The sequence below is a fragment of the Eptatretus burgeri genome, chromosome 3 (assembly GCF_056783735.1).
Source record: "Eptatretus burgeri isolate ZD-2024b chromosome 3, Ebu_testis_v1, whole genome shotgun sequence".
Lineage (NCBI taxonomy): Eukaryota > Metazoa > Chordata > Myxini > Myxiniformes > Myxinidae > Eptatretus > Eptatretus burgeri.
Window position 1 is genome coordinate 81,484,997 of NC_140963.1, and position 12,500 is coordinate 81,497,496.

The 12,500-nt window shown below is 43.3% G+C and overlaps 1 long non-coding RNA gene across 2 annotated transcripts in view; it reads right to left on the minus strand.

Moving 5' to 3' along the window:
• Positions 1 to 11,644, minus strand: part of LOC147030301 (uncharacterized) — a 64,498-nt gene extending 52,854 nt beyond the window's left edge. Inside the window, exons 1-2 of one of the 2 annotated variants that reach the window (XR_015056300.1) lie at positions 10,292 to 11,644; positions 7,853 to 7,956 (exon numbers count right to left, since the gene is read on the minus strand). This is a non-coding gene — a long non-coding RNA (uncharacterized LOC147030301). Of the gene's footprint in view, positions 1 to 7,852; positions 9,107 to 10,291 lie in introns of those variants that run through there. The other variant, XR_015056299.1, reaches the window with a different exon arrangement.
• Positions 11,645 to 12,500: the final 856 nt, after the last annotated feature.

The window sequence follows — 12,500 nt, forward strand, 5'->3', positions numbered from 1 at the left end:
ACAAACTCCCGTCCGGACACGCCCGGAGACAAACTCCCGTCCGGACACGCCCAGAGCCAAACTCCAATCCAGACATAAACACCGCCCAGACATGTCCAGAGACAAACACCGCCCAGACGCATCTGGAGACAAACACTGCCCAGACACGTCCAGAGACAGATACTATCTGGACGCATCCAGAGACAAACGCTGTCTGGACACATTTGGAAACAAACACCAACCGGACACGTCAAGTGCTAAGCCGTCCGGAGACCAACGCCGCCCAGACACATCCAGAGACAAACTCCCTTGCTGACATAAACACCGCATGGACAGGCTAGGAGACCAACTCCTCCCTTACGCGTCTGGAGTCAAGCTGCCCAGAGACACTGCTCGGACATGTCCAGAGACAAACTCCCATCCAGACACAAACACTGCGCAGATGCATCCGGAGACAAACACCACCTGGACGTGTCAAGAAACAATCACCGCCTGGACACGTCCAGAGCCAAGCCGTCCAGAAAGAAATGCCACCCAGACACATTCAGATACAAACTCTGGTCCGGACATAAACACCAACTGGACAGATTCGGAGACAAACACCTCCCGGACGCATCTGGAGCCAAGCTGTCAAGAGATACACTGCTCGGACACGTCCGGAGACAAACTCCCATCCAGACACGTCCGGAGAAAAACTCCCGTCCAGACACATCTGAAAACAAACTACCGTCCAGACAGATATTTTTTGTGGCTGAAGTGCAAATCTTGCCACCAACCTCATATAAAAGATTACCCACTCCGTTGGCTCACAAGGAGCTCCTCCTCCCTCTGACAAGTTTTGTTTTTAATCCTGCTGGGTGTCCATATCCATACACCCTCCTCACAAGGAAACCTGGTGTGAAGATGGTTTAGTCGCCAACAACCCCACCATGGAACAGGTTAGTACAGGTTTACATGGTACCTGTAGCAAGTCACAGATCTGATCTGGCCTGACCTGAAAATGAAGTAGTATAAGTAGTTGTAGAAGTAGTAGTGGACTATTTCTGAACTTGGCTTTATCACAATGTCTTACTCCCTCACTTTGTACATATTGGCACATTTCTCATTTCAAATGAGTACACTTGGGCTAAAACATCTGGAACAAGACCCTATTATCTCTTTTACTAAGAAGAGTCACAAACTCAAAGTGTGATTAATGTAATTGAAAGTGAAAAAGGTTTCCATCGAAACAAAAATGTCATGCAGATGCAAATGCACATGAAAACTTTAATTCGCAGCACTTGGATGGTTTGAAAACGTGTAAATAAATACGAAGACAAATCAATATTATCGACTGAAGATATCGCTACGTCGCATGCGGTATTGTTTCTCCCAAATTATACAGTGATGGTCACAGCATAATAAATTCAATTATTGGAGTTCAATAAATGTGGGAACCACAAGGCTGAGTTGCTGAAAAGCACACAAATCGTTTAAGACCGTCTCACTCAGGAAACTCAAAATTTCTGGACTGAATCCGATTAAATTTGTCTTTCCACAACTAATGCAGTACGGTGACTAATTTCAGTAACATCCAAAAATCACATGAACAAACCTTTAATTTGATGGTGTGGCTTAAGCTCATCTCAAGATCAGAATTCATGCATTCGAGTAAATGGAACGATTCCAGTTTCATCAACAGACCATCAACATACACGACATGCCAAGATGGCAGATTTTCAGACCCTCTCTCCTTTCTCTCCCATAGATCTCAAAGATCATCTACAAGCTGTCATCCTTGTGTTTTACAGGCAGGGAGAATCATCAATGTTGGTGTTTTTGATTATTTTTGGCAAACATCTGTATCGTGACGATTCTCTAATGTTGGGCCTTTTGTGTTTGCATTCCACTTGCCAGCACAAAGCGATCATTATATCTGGATTTTCCAGGAATATGGATCTCGTTATCACAGAGTAAATATGCATTGATTAAAACATCTTCTGAAGGTCACGATCGTCATAAGTGGGGGGTTAGTTATGTCTTCTGCAGAAGTCCGACTGTATATGTAAACATGCAATACTTAAGATATGCACTATAACAATTACCACTGTACAACATCCATAAATGATAAATGTCTACGACCTCCTACCATTACAAACCATCCAGATATAAATAACAAAAACCCACAGACACTTCTCCAATCATATGGACATAAAACCGTGAACTACCTGCTTCCCACGAAAATACCTGTTGCCTATCCGTCCATCCCTGCATCCATTTTCAATGACAATGTATGTTAATTGTTTCGATGTATAAATTTAACCAGTGGAATATAAAAAAAGAACACACGCGCACACACACACACACACCCATAATATTATGTGCTCATAACAAGGCATCTATATCTATCTCTCTATCTCTCTCTCTCTCTCTCTCTACCTCTCTCTCTCTCTCTCTCTCTCTCTCTCTCTCTCTCTCTCTCTCTCTCTCTCTCTCTCTCTCTCTCTCTCTCTCTCTCTCTCTCTCTCTCTCTCTCTCTCTCTCTCTCTCTCTCTCTCTCTCTCTCTCTCTCTCTCTCTCTCTCTCTCTCTCTCTCTCTCTCTCTCTCTCTCTCTCTCTCTCTCATAACTAGTGCCCTTCTAGTTATTATTGCCATATGATACTACGATTATTATTATTGTTGTAAATATTATAAGTATGAATTAATATATGCTTTATTTCAATGTTATCATTATATTTGTTATTAGCCCCCATTAGACTTCGTCCAAAATGGGGGCTTATGGATTTGGTCTCAATTTTTCGTGTCCATGCGTGCATACGTGCATCCGCAGCCATATCTTGGACTTGTATGGACCAATTTTACTTGTACTTGGCCAAAGACAACACATGATGGAATACATATGCACATCATTTTGTTTCACGATGCGATCAAAGATGGCCGACTGGCAGCTATTTGAATTGGAAAATAATACCCCATGTCGAACACGTCCTCCACCATTTCTCAGATATGCATTTACCGATCTTGTTCAAGATTGGCACACATATAATGAATGAACAGCGTATATAAGCATGTCATATTTCCCCAAAAAGATCCAAGATGGCTGACTAGTGGCCATTTTGGTTGTTAAAAACCTGATGTTGCACTTGTTCTCAACCATTTCTTGGACATGCATTTACTGATGTTATTCAAACTTGGCACACAGAAAATGAATGATGGCTTATATGTGCGCATCATATTTTTCAATATCAGACCCAAGTTGGCAGCCATTTTGTTACTTAAATGTGTCATGCATCCATTTTTAACCATTTCATATGAACGACAATTTCTCCTACATGCATGGTCCGATTTTGTTCAAACTTGACACAAGCACAGTACATGATTACATACATGTGCATCTCACTTTATTTTGCGATCTGATCAAAGATGTCTGACTGATAGACTGGTGGCCATTTTAGTTGTACATAAACATGGGCTTGTCTTTTTACTCTTCACAGCAAAATGATTAAAACAATGGGGGCTATGACATTTTATGTCTTTTTTACTTCTTCATTTTTGGAATTAGAATGCCTTGCCGTTGTGAAAGGATGTATTAAGCTGCTTTACATATCTTAACATGGCATGTGTTTAAACCATGGGAATTTTTTTGGACGGATAACGGATTTTTTTGTTGATAATTAGCGTAATCAACAAAGGTCATGATGATCATTTTGGTGTGTCACATTCCACATCAGATCACTAGTAGAACGCCACAAAAAACATGCTTCACACACACACACACACACACACACACACACACACACACACACACACACACACACACACACACACACACACACACACACACACCTCATCCATTTATAGTGGATGGTTATAGTAATTGTCATGACTGCCCATTTTAAACAGATCAGATATTATGTAATGCACTTTTCTGCAATTTTGGAACACCTCTCCCCCTCCATTCCCCTTGTTTTCCATAATATCTGGATAATTCATTCGGCAAGAAAAAATTTTAACATAAGTTTATTAGCCCGTCCTTCACGTAGCAGGATATGGGGTTTTGCAATCGTGTGTGTGTGTGTGTGTGTGTGTGTGTGTGTGTGTGTGTGTGTGTGTGTGTGTGTGTGTGTGTGTGTGTGTGTGTGTGTGTGTGTGTGTGTCTGAGCCATAACTTTCATACAATTTGAGCTTTTGTCATCAAATTTTCAAAAAAGCTTTGTTATGAGAATATAGACAAAGTAATAATTATCATCGAAAGGTCAAAGGTCAGCTTCACACAAGATTGTCAATTTTCATCCAATTGACCTGAAATATATTTATCATTTGAGCTTTTGTCATGAAATTTTCAACAAAGCATGAAATTTATGTCATGAAATTTCAACATGAAATTTATGTCAATATGGAGAAGCCAAATTAATAATTTGGCTCAAAAGGTCGAAGTCACAAATCATCAATTTCCATCAAATTGACCTGAAATTTTAAGAATTTGTACATTGGGTCACTGAATTGGTTCACCAATCAAAAGCTAGAAGCCAATTGTTTTATACCTCCTCTGACGAAATCGCCGGTGGCATTATGTTTTCAAGTTGTCCATCCATTCATCCATACTTCCATCTATGCTAATTTTCTGTTTTCTCTGCAACCGCTTATCCAATTGACATGAGATTTTCAACATAGGTGCAACTACCCTCTCTCTGTTCTATTCTTGTTCACCCCTCTCTCTGTTATATTCACCCTCTCATTTGCTCAAGGTCATCTGCCTTCTGCTTGGAAATCAGCTAACATTACCGCTCTGTATAAAAAGGTGCAAAAACAGAACCTTGTGACTACAGACCAATCAGTCTTCTCCCAATCATCAGCAAGGTTATGGAATCCATCATCACTTCAGACATTAAATTCTTCCTATTCTCCAATGGCTTGATTTCCAATCATCAATTTGGATTCACATCAGGTCACTCTACCCTGGACTTGCTGCTCCTGCTTTCCCAACAATGGATGGAGGTCCTCAATGCACAGACTTGAGATCAGAGCCATCTCCCAAGACATGTCACGTGCTTTCGATATGGTCTGGCACCCTGCCCTACTCACCAAACTCTCTTCCTATAGTATCCAAGGCAATCTCCACTCTTGGCTTACTGACCTCCTCTCCTGTCACAGTTATCGTGTGGCCCTCAACGGAATTCTCTCAACCATCTTCCTATCCAGGCTTGAGTTCCTCAAGCAGTGTTCTGGGCCCAGTGCTTTTTCTCGTTTTCATCAATGATCTCTCTGACTCTCTGGAAAATCCTCTTTATCTCTTTGCTGATGGCTCCACCCTTTGCCATACCATCTGTCATCCCTCAGATCGGCCAGCAGCAGCCTCTTCACCCTCTGCAGATCTGGATAAAATCACAAGATGGTCCAACACGTAGATCCTGGCAAATCTCACACTCTCACGATGTCTCTCCAAAAGGACCATCTGGAACTCCCCCCCCCCCCCCAATTTACATTCTCAACAACTCCCTTGAAGAAGTCCTTTCATTCAATCTTTTGTACCTCAATATCTGCCATTATCTTTCCTGGGAAAGCAACATCTGCAAGCTGGCCTCCAAATCCAGTCGCCAATTGGGCATCTTCCATCATGCAAGGTCCTTCCTTGGCACACCTGAGCTGCTGACCACGCACAAAGCTTTCATATGCAGCCTTATGGAGTACTGCTCTCCCCTCTGGGCTGGTGCTCCTGCCTCCCACCTTTCTCGGCTTCATGCTGTGGAAACCAAGGTATTTAAGATCATTGTTATCTTTCACGATGAGACAGCCTTTGGCCTCTCACTCTCTCACGGCAGGCAGGTCGGTGGTCTTTCTGGCTTCTACTGTCTCCTCTCTGGCCACCCCCCCCACCCTGCTCTGTCTGCTATCTGTCCTGCCCATATTTTCCCAGGGCGCTCAAGGTCCACCAGCAACCCCCTCGTGGTTTAACTACCAAAATCAAGAATCACTGCTTACCTTCATTCCTCTTTTTCCCTGCCTTTGAAACAAACTCCCAGTCTCTTCAATCCCACTCTTCCCTCCAGGTCTTCAAAATAGCTGCTCACCACCATCTCTTATCTTCCCCCTTCCAAAACCATTATCTTTTCTACCCCCATTAATCCACCCCAAACCCACCTCCTTCATATTCCCTGCTTTCCTTCCTGAAAGTCCCTGTGGTGTCCATCTTGTTTACCCTGTGTACCCTGCCACATCCCTCTCCCTTCCACAGATCTCATGTGTCTATTCCCTACTGGTTTGTGCTTCCCACTCCCATCCCTCTTGTCTCCTGCTCCCCTTGTTATATGTTCTGTGTGTTAGCTCTTATATGAGCCTTAACATTGCATATTAAAAAACATAAAAACCTACTCATGCAGAAAGTTTTTAATGATAATTATGATGTCATAGGTCACGTGGTGTGGCAGCCATGTTGCAAAAAAGGAAAAACTTTGGAGCTCTGTATCTCCGAAACCGCTCCGTGGAAAAAATTGAAAGTTGGCCCATGTGAAGTAATCCCCGTGGGAAACAAGCGTATTTTTTTTTGATGATGTCACATGTGGCTTCGTTCTGATGTCATATTTGCATACGTCAAACACTTTATCTGATCAGTATGAAAAATTTTCAGGGTCACCTAGGGCTAAATTGTATGGGGGGAAAATTTTTTTGCTGATGTCATCCGTCATGTGGTTTGACAGCCATATTGTTTTTAACATTCAAACCTTCAAAAATCTTATTTTCCGAAATGGCTAAACAGATCGAGGCAAAACTTTACAGTTCTGATCACCTATCCATGAGCAACAAAAAGTTCTCCACCTATGATGTCATAGGTCACATGCTTTGGCAGCTTTATTGGATTTACCCTAAAATCTTTTTTAAAAATCGTCTTCTTCAGAACTGCTTGACAAATCGAGGGGAAACTTCACCAACACATTCCTCAAGCCTTGCGGATACCAGTGTTTATGAATAATAAATAGGTCACATGCTCTGGCAGCCATATCGGTTTGAACGAAAATCTTTAAAAAAAAAAAAAAAAAAAACTTTGTCTTGAAAGCTTCATTAATCGATGTGAAACGTTGCAGTTATGATCTCATAGTCATGGGGAAATTATGTTTTAAATTTAAACTTGATCGGATGCATGGTTTGGCAGCCAGAATTATTAAATATTTTGAATCTGGGATCAGGGATTTAAATCAAATTTGGTACAAGTTTGTATAATGATGTAATAATGCGGGTGGAGGCATATCTGGTGACGTCACGATGTAAAAGAGTGTTCGTATTTTTTTTTTTCCAAAAGGTTAAAGATCAAGGTTGCATAAAATCGTCAATTATCATCCAACTGACCTGAAATTTTAAGAATTTGCATATTGGGTTCCTGAACTGGTTCACCAATAAAATGCTAGAATCCGATTGTTTTGAGGTCAAACGGTCAACGTCACAAAATCATCAACTTCCAACTGATTGACATGAAATTTGAGCAGGATTTGCATATTGGGTTACCGAAGCCTATTGCTTTTGAGGTCAAAACGTCAAGGTCATCTAAAATCGTCAATTTTGGGGGGATTTTTGGGGTGTTTTTTTTAGCTGTTTTTGTCTTGTTTAGCGAGAGGGAGAAGAAGAAGTCCGAATATAAAGTGGATAGGCTTTACATTTTCAGACGCTTTCTAGTTTTTATCTGTAATCAGTGCAGTCAAGATTTAACGAAGCTGTGCTGATAAAAAAAAAACTTCCTCGCTCAACTCTCAAAAACAAACACAAACACACAAGCACAGTTGACCTCCGGTGCTTAAAATCGCGATGATCTACACAAGATGCAGCGTTGTTTAAATCTCCATTCATCTATCGGCTGATGGTCGATGAAGACTGTGCATTAAAAACGCCCAGTTTGCTCACCTGGCAGCCATGAGTAGGTGGTCAAAGAGTTGTCAGAGGAGATCAAGTAAAACCTTTGACATTGCGCTCCACCATGGAATATTCGCTCCTCTCATTGTCTCCAACTGGGGAGACATTTTTAGATGGACATAAAGAAAAGACAAATTCCACATGCCTGTGCATTCCATGGATTAATGATGCCATGAGACATTCCTCATGTCGAATATCCCTGAAGACAAAACGTTAAGCACTTCGAGGTTAATAAAGTGTTATAAGATGCAATATAGTGCATTGTATCACCATTCGTGAGTATGTAATCACTGCGGAATACCGACTTGCTCTGAAGTTGGCTCATACCTGTGAGGGCAGGAGAGCTTTCTGGTTGCTGAGGAATGTCGTGCCCTGTTACCCTGTTGTCTAGAAACTGAAGGAACAGTTCTATGGTTGCTCAGTAAGGGGGACGACGCTGATGAAGTTATTACGTTGGGAGCCTTGCAAAAGCATTGCCGAGCAACATGATTTTGTTGTGCTTCCGATACGTTACGCGTCAAGAAGCATCACAATTGGAAGACACAAGAAGACTTTTTTACATAACATTTTGTCTGTCTCCTTTCACAATACGTACTCAAATAGGCGGCAGAATATTTCCTGTGGGTAAGTATTCACTCCTGAGATGCCTGGTCCTGGTGTAGATTTCTGGTGCAAATGTGATCAGACGATAAAAAAAAAATGCTTGGGGGAATGAAAAGTTTACCTGTCGACCGGTGCTCTGTAAGCCCACCTGACAAGTCATGCATATCAGCTTTACCTGCACATCTTTCCTCGTTAAACCATTGTTGGTCTATAACTATATAACCACCCCGATTTACAACCGATCCGAGACCCCAACCGCCGCCTTTTTTGTGGTGAAACCTTTCGAGCAAAATGTTAGTGCAGAATGTGGAGGGTGTAGTTTCTCTGGTGGTTGATTTTTACAGGCCACCTTTCCAAAAAAAAATGGAGCCAGGCTCGTCGGTTCACGCTTACTCCAATCCTAATAAACACTTTGACCGACCCACCCAAGCTGATTATTTGTCTCACGATGGAGACGCTCGTTTCGCTATTACAACTCGTGTTAATGCGGGTCTAATGACGCGCGGAACGCATTTCTGCTTCATTTGCTGATAACGGCGGCAATTGACAATAAGCTATGGCAGCCCTTCGTACAATCCCCACAGCTCTCTGCAAGCACATCGCTCTCGGTTTCTAATTGGTGATAAAATGCACCCCACCCCCTTCTACCCCGACCCTCCACATTGCATGCTGAGCCGATAACCAGAGTGCCTGAAATCACATCCAACTCTCTTGTCCTACCTTGAGATCCCTTTTTACAAAAGATGGCTCAAAAGGGGCCCATAGAAGGCAAGAATGTTATTTTTGGAATGCCTCAACCAATCACAATATCTGGTGTGTGTGTGTGTGTGTGTGTGTGTGTGTGTGTGTGTGTGTGTGTGTGTGTGTGTGTGTGTGTGTGTGTGTGTGTGTGTGTACGTGTGTGTGTGTGTGTTTATACTCGTGGGGCATGCTTCCAGACCACAAGCAGATCATGCAGTGTAGCCTATGTGCAGACATAATAAGTATAAGATATATATATATATATATATATATATATATATATATATATATATATATATATATATATATATATATATATATATATATATATTTGAAGTGGATTGTGAGAGAGAGTTTTATTTCTTTGATGAAGTGGATTGGCTTGCATTCTGCAAGCAGCACCTCAATGAATGAAGTAAATCAAAAACGAACAAGAAAGGCACTCGGGAGAGGGCATACCTCCGCCACGTAATGCCCAATTCACAAGAACATATCTGGCCCAATATATTTTTGAAATATCATGAAATATCGTATTTTGAAATATATATATATATACACAAACTATAGATATATATATATATATATATATACATATATATATATATATATATATATACACAATATATATATATATATATATATATACACAAACTATAGATATATATACAATATATATATATATATACACAAACTATAGATATATATATATATATATATATATATATATATATATATATATATATATATATATATATATATATATATATATATATATATATATATATATATATATATACACAAACTATATATATTGTTACGGTTGTGGAAATTCACAGAACACCATTCAGGTTTCCCAGAGGTCAGTTATGTCAATAAGTGAGTGTTTGGATTAGATTTCCCCACCGATGTCTAAAGGGATTTATTCGTGTCACCCGGCTGTGATCTTTGAGTCAGCCATTATTCTTTTGCTATCTTTATTTTGGAACAACTACTACTTCAACAACCACAACCACTACTTCAACAACTACAACCACATCTCAACAACCATGCCATCCCCACCACAGAGCAACTACAACATCGCCTCACCTTCATCTCCACAAACGCCGCCATCTTTTCGCCAGCCACGGCGAATCCCACGGACGAGCGGCATCTCTGCCGACAGACACGCGAGCCGATGATTTCTACAACGTCCGCTTTCCACGGCTGATGATTTCTACCACGTCCGCTCTCTCCGCGTTTCATGGCAAGATCGGATCAAAATACCAAAAGGGGCGGAGCCAGTGGGGGGTGAAAGATCGAAGGTGGGGGATCAAACTCACCTCCCCGGACCCCATAATAAGGTGCGCTGGAATGCACAGTGAGTCAGATCTTGCCTGGAGAGTGAGTTCTTCTTGCCTGGAGAGTTTGCCTGGAGTTCTTGCCTGGAGAGTTTGCCTGGAGTCGAGTTGAGTCGGTCTGGGTGCGCCGTGGAGTTCGTCTGAAGTCTGGGAGCGGAGTTGAGCTGCAGTCTCTTTTGGAGTCGCGGTGCAGTCGGGAGAGCACCACAAGGTTCGCGTCCAGTGGAGGGCAGTCGGAGCACAGCGAAGCCTGGAGCGCAGCTAAGCCTGCAGGGCCATGCAGAACTGCGGGAAGGTGGAGAAAGCCAGAGAGAGGTCGCCAGCCAGCGAGTCACCACGAGGGTGGCAGGTAACCAGCACGGTCTCGTGGAACTCTTGCGGTCTTCACAGTTCCACGAACATAAAGGCCTACGGGTCCAGTCTGCCCTTTCCTTTCCTGGGGTTTTTCTTTGTATGAAAGTTGTGGCGCCGTGTCAGGTCAGGTCAGGTATGGGAGCATGTGCCAGAACAGCGCGTCGCTGCGTCCACTTTCCGCCGGTACTCCAGGGGCCTCCGTCTGGCCATCCCCCAGGCAGATGCCAGGCCCATCCCCATCTCCTTGAGATGATGGTCAACCTGCTGCAACCATGAGGCACGTGGTCGGCCCACTGGCCTCCTCCACTCATGAGACTCCCTCGCTGAGAGAATCTGGTGAGCAGGATCAGCGTCAGGAAAACGAGCCACATGTCCATACAGCCGCAACTGACGCTCACGGACTATGCAGGTAACAAATCTCATCCGAGTCTCTCTCAGCAACCGCTCGTTGGACACAAAATCCGACCAGCGACAGCCAAGGATTCTCCGAAGACACCTGGTACCAAAGGTCTCAGTCTCAGATCCTTGGTCAGAGTCCAAGTCTCGCACCCATAGAGCAAGACTGGAAGTACCAAGGACCTGAAGACTCGGACTTTCGTCCTCCCGCAAAGGTACCGGCAGCGCAACACCCCATGATCCAGTGAATCCATGACTCCCCAGGCCCGACCCAGACGTCTATTGACCTCTGACTCGCAGCCAGCAGAGACATGAATATCACTGCCAAGGTAAGTGAATCTCTCCACGACCTCAACATCCTCACCACAAACAGACATAGACAGGACAGCAGCATCCAAGATGTCACAGAAAGCCTGGATCTTAGTTTTGACCCAAGAAACCCGTAATCCCAGCGGCTCCGACTCCTCATTCAGCACCTCGAGGGCCTCCAAAAGGATGTCTAAAGTCTCCGCAAAGATGACTGCATCATCTGCAAAGTCAAGGTCCGAGATCTTGACATTCCCAAATGACGCACCGCAACTTGATCTCTCCGACATCCTCCCTAGAATCCAGTTCATACAAGTGCTGAAAAGTGTGGGGGCAAGTACACATCCCTGACAAACTCCAGTAACAACTGGAAATAAGTCAGAGATGGTACCACCACACCTCACAGCACTCTCAGTACCAGAGTAGAGTTCAGACATCAGATCGATCAGTTTTGGTGGCACCCCACGAAGACCAAGAATCCTCCAGAGGACATCCCGATTCACTGAATCAAACACTTTACAGAGATCAACATAGGCTGCAAGCAGCCCCTGCCAAAACTATCTTCTGCGTTCGGTGAGGACACGAAGGGCAAGGATACGGTCAATCATTGACCTCTTTGGTGTAAAGCCTGACTGCTCTGGATGCTGGTGCTCAAGCAGATGGTGGCGAACCCTATCAAGAATTATCCGAGCAAAGACCTTGCCCGGCACTGAGAGCAGCGTCACCGCTCGGTAGTTGTTGCAGTCTTGGCGATCACCCTTCCCTTTCCAGAGAGGGACAACAAGGCCCCTCTTCCAGTCAGTTGGGATGATGCCTGTGTTCCAGGCAGAGCACAAAACTGCATGCAACGACACGAGTGCAGCATTTCCACCAGCCTTGAGAAGTTCGGCATGGATGTGACA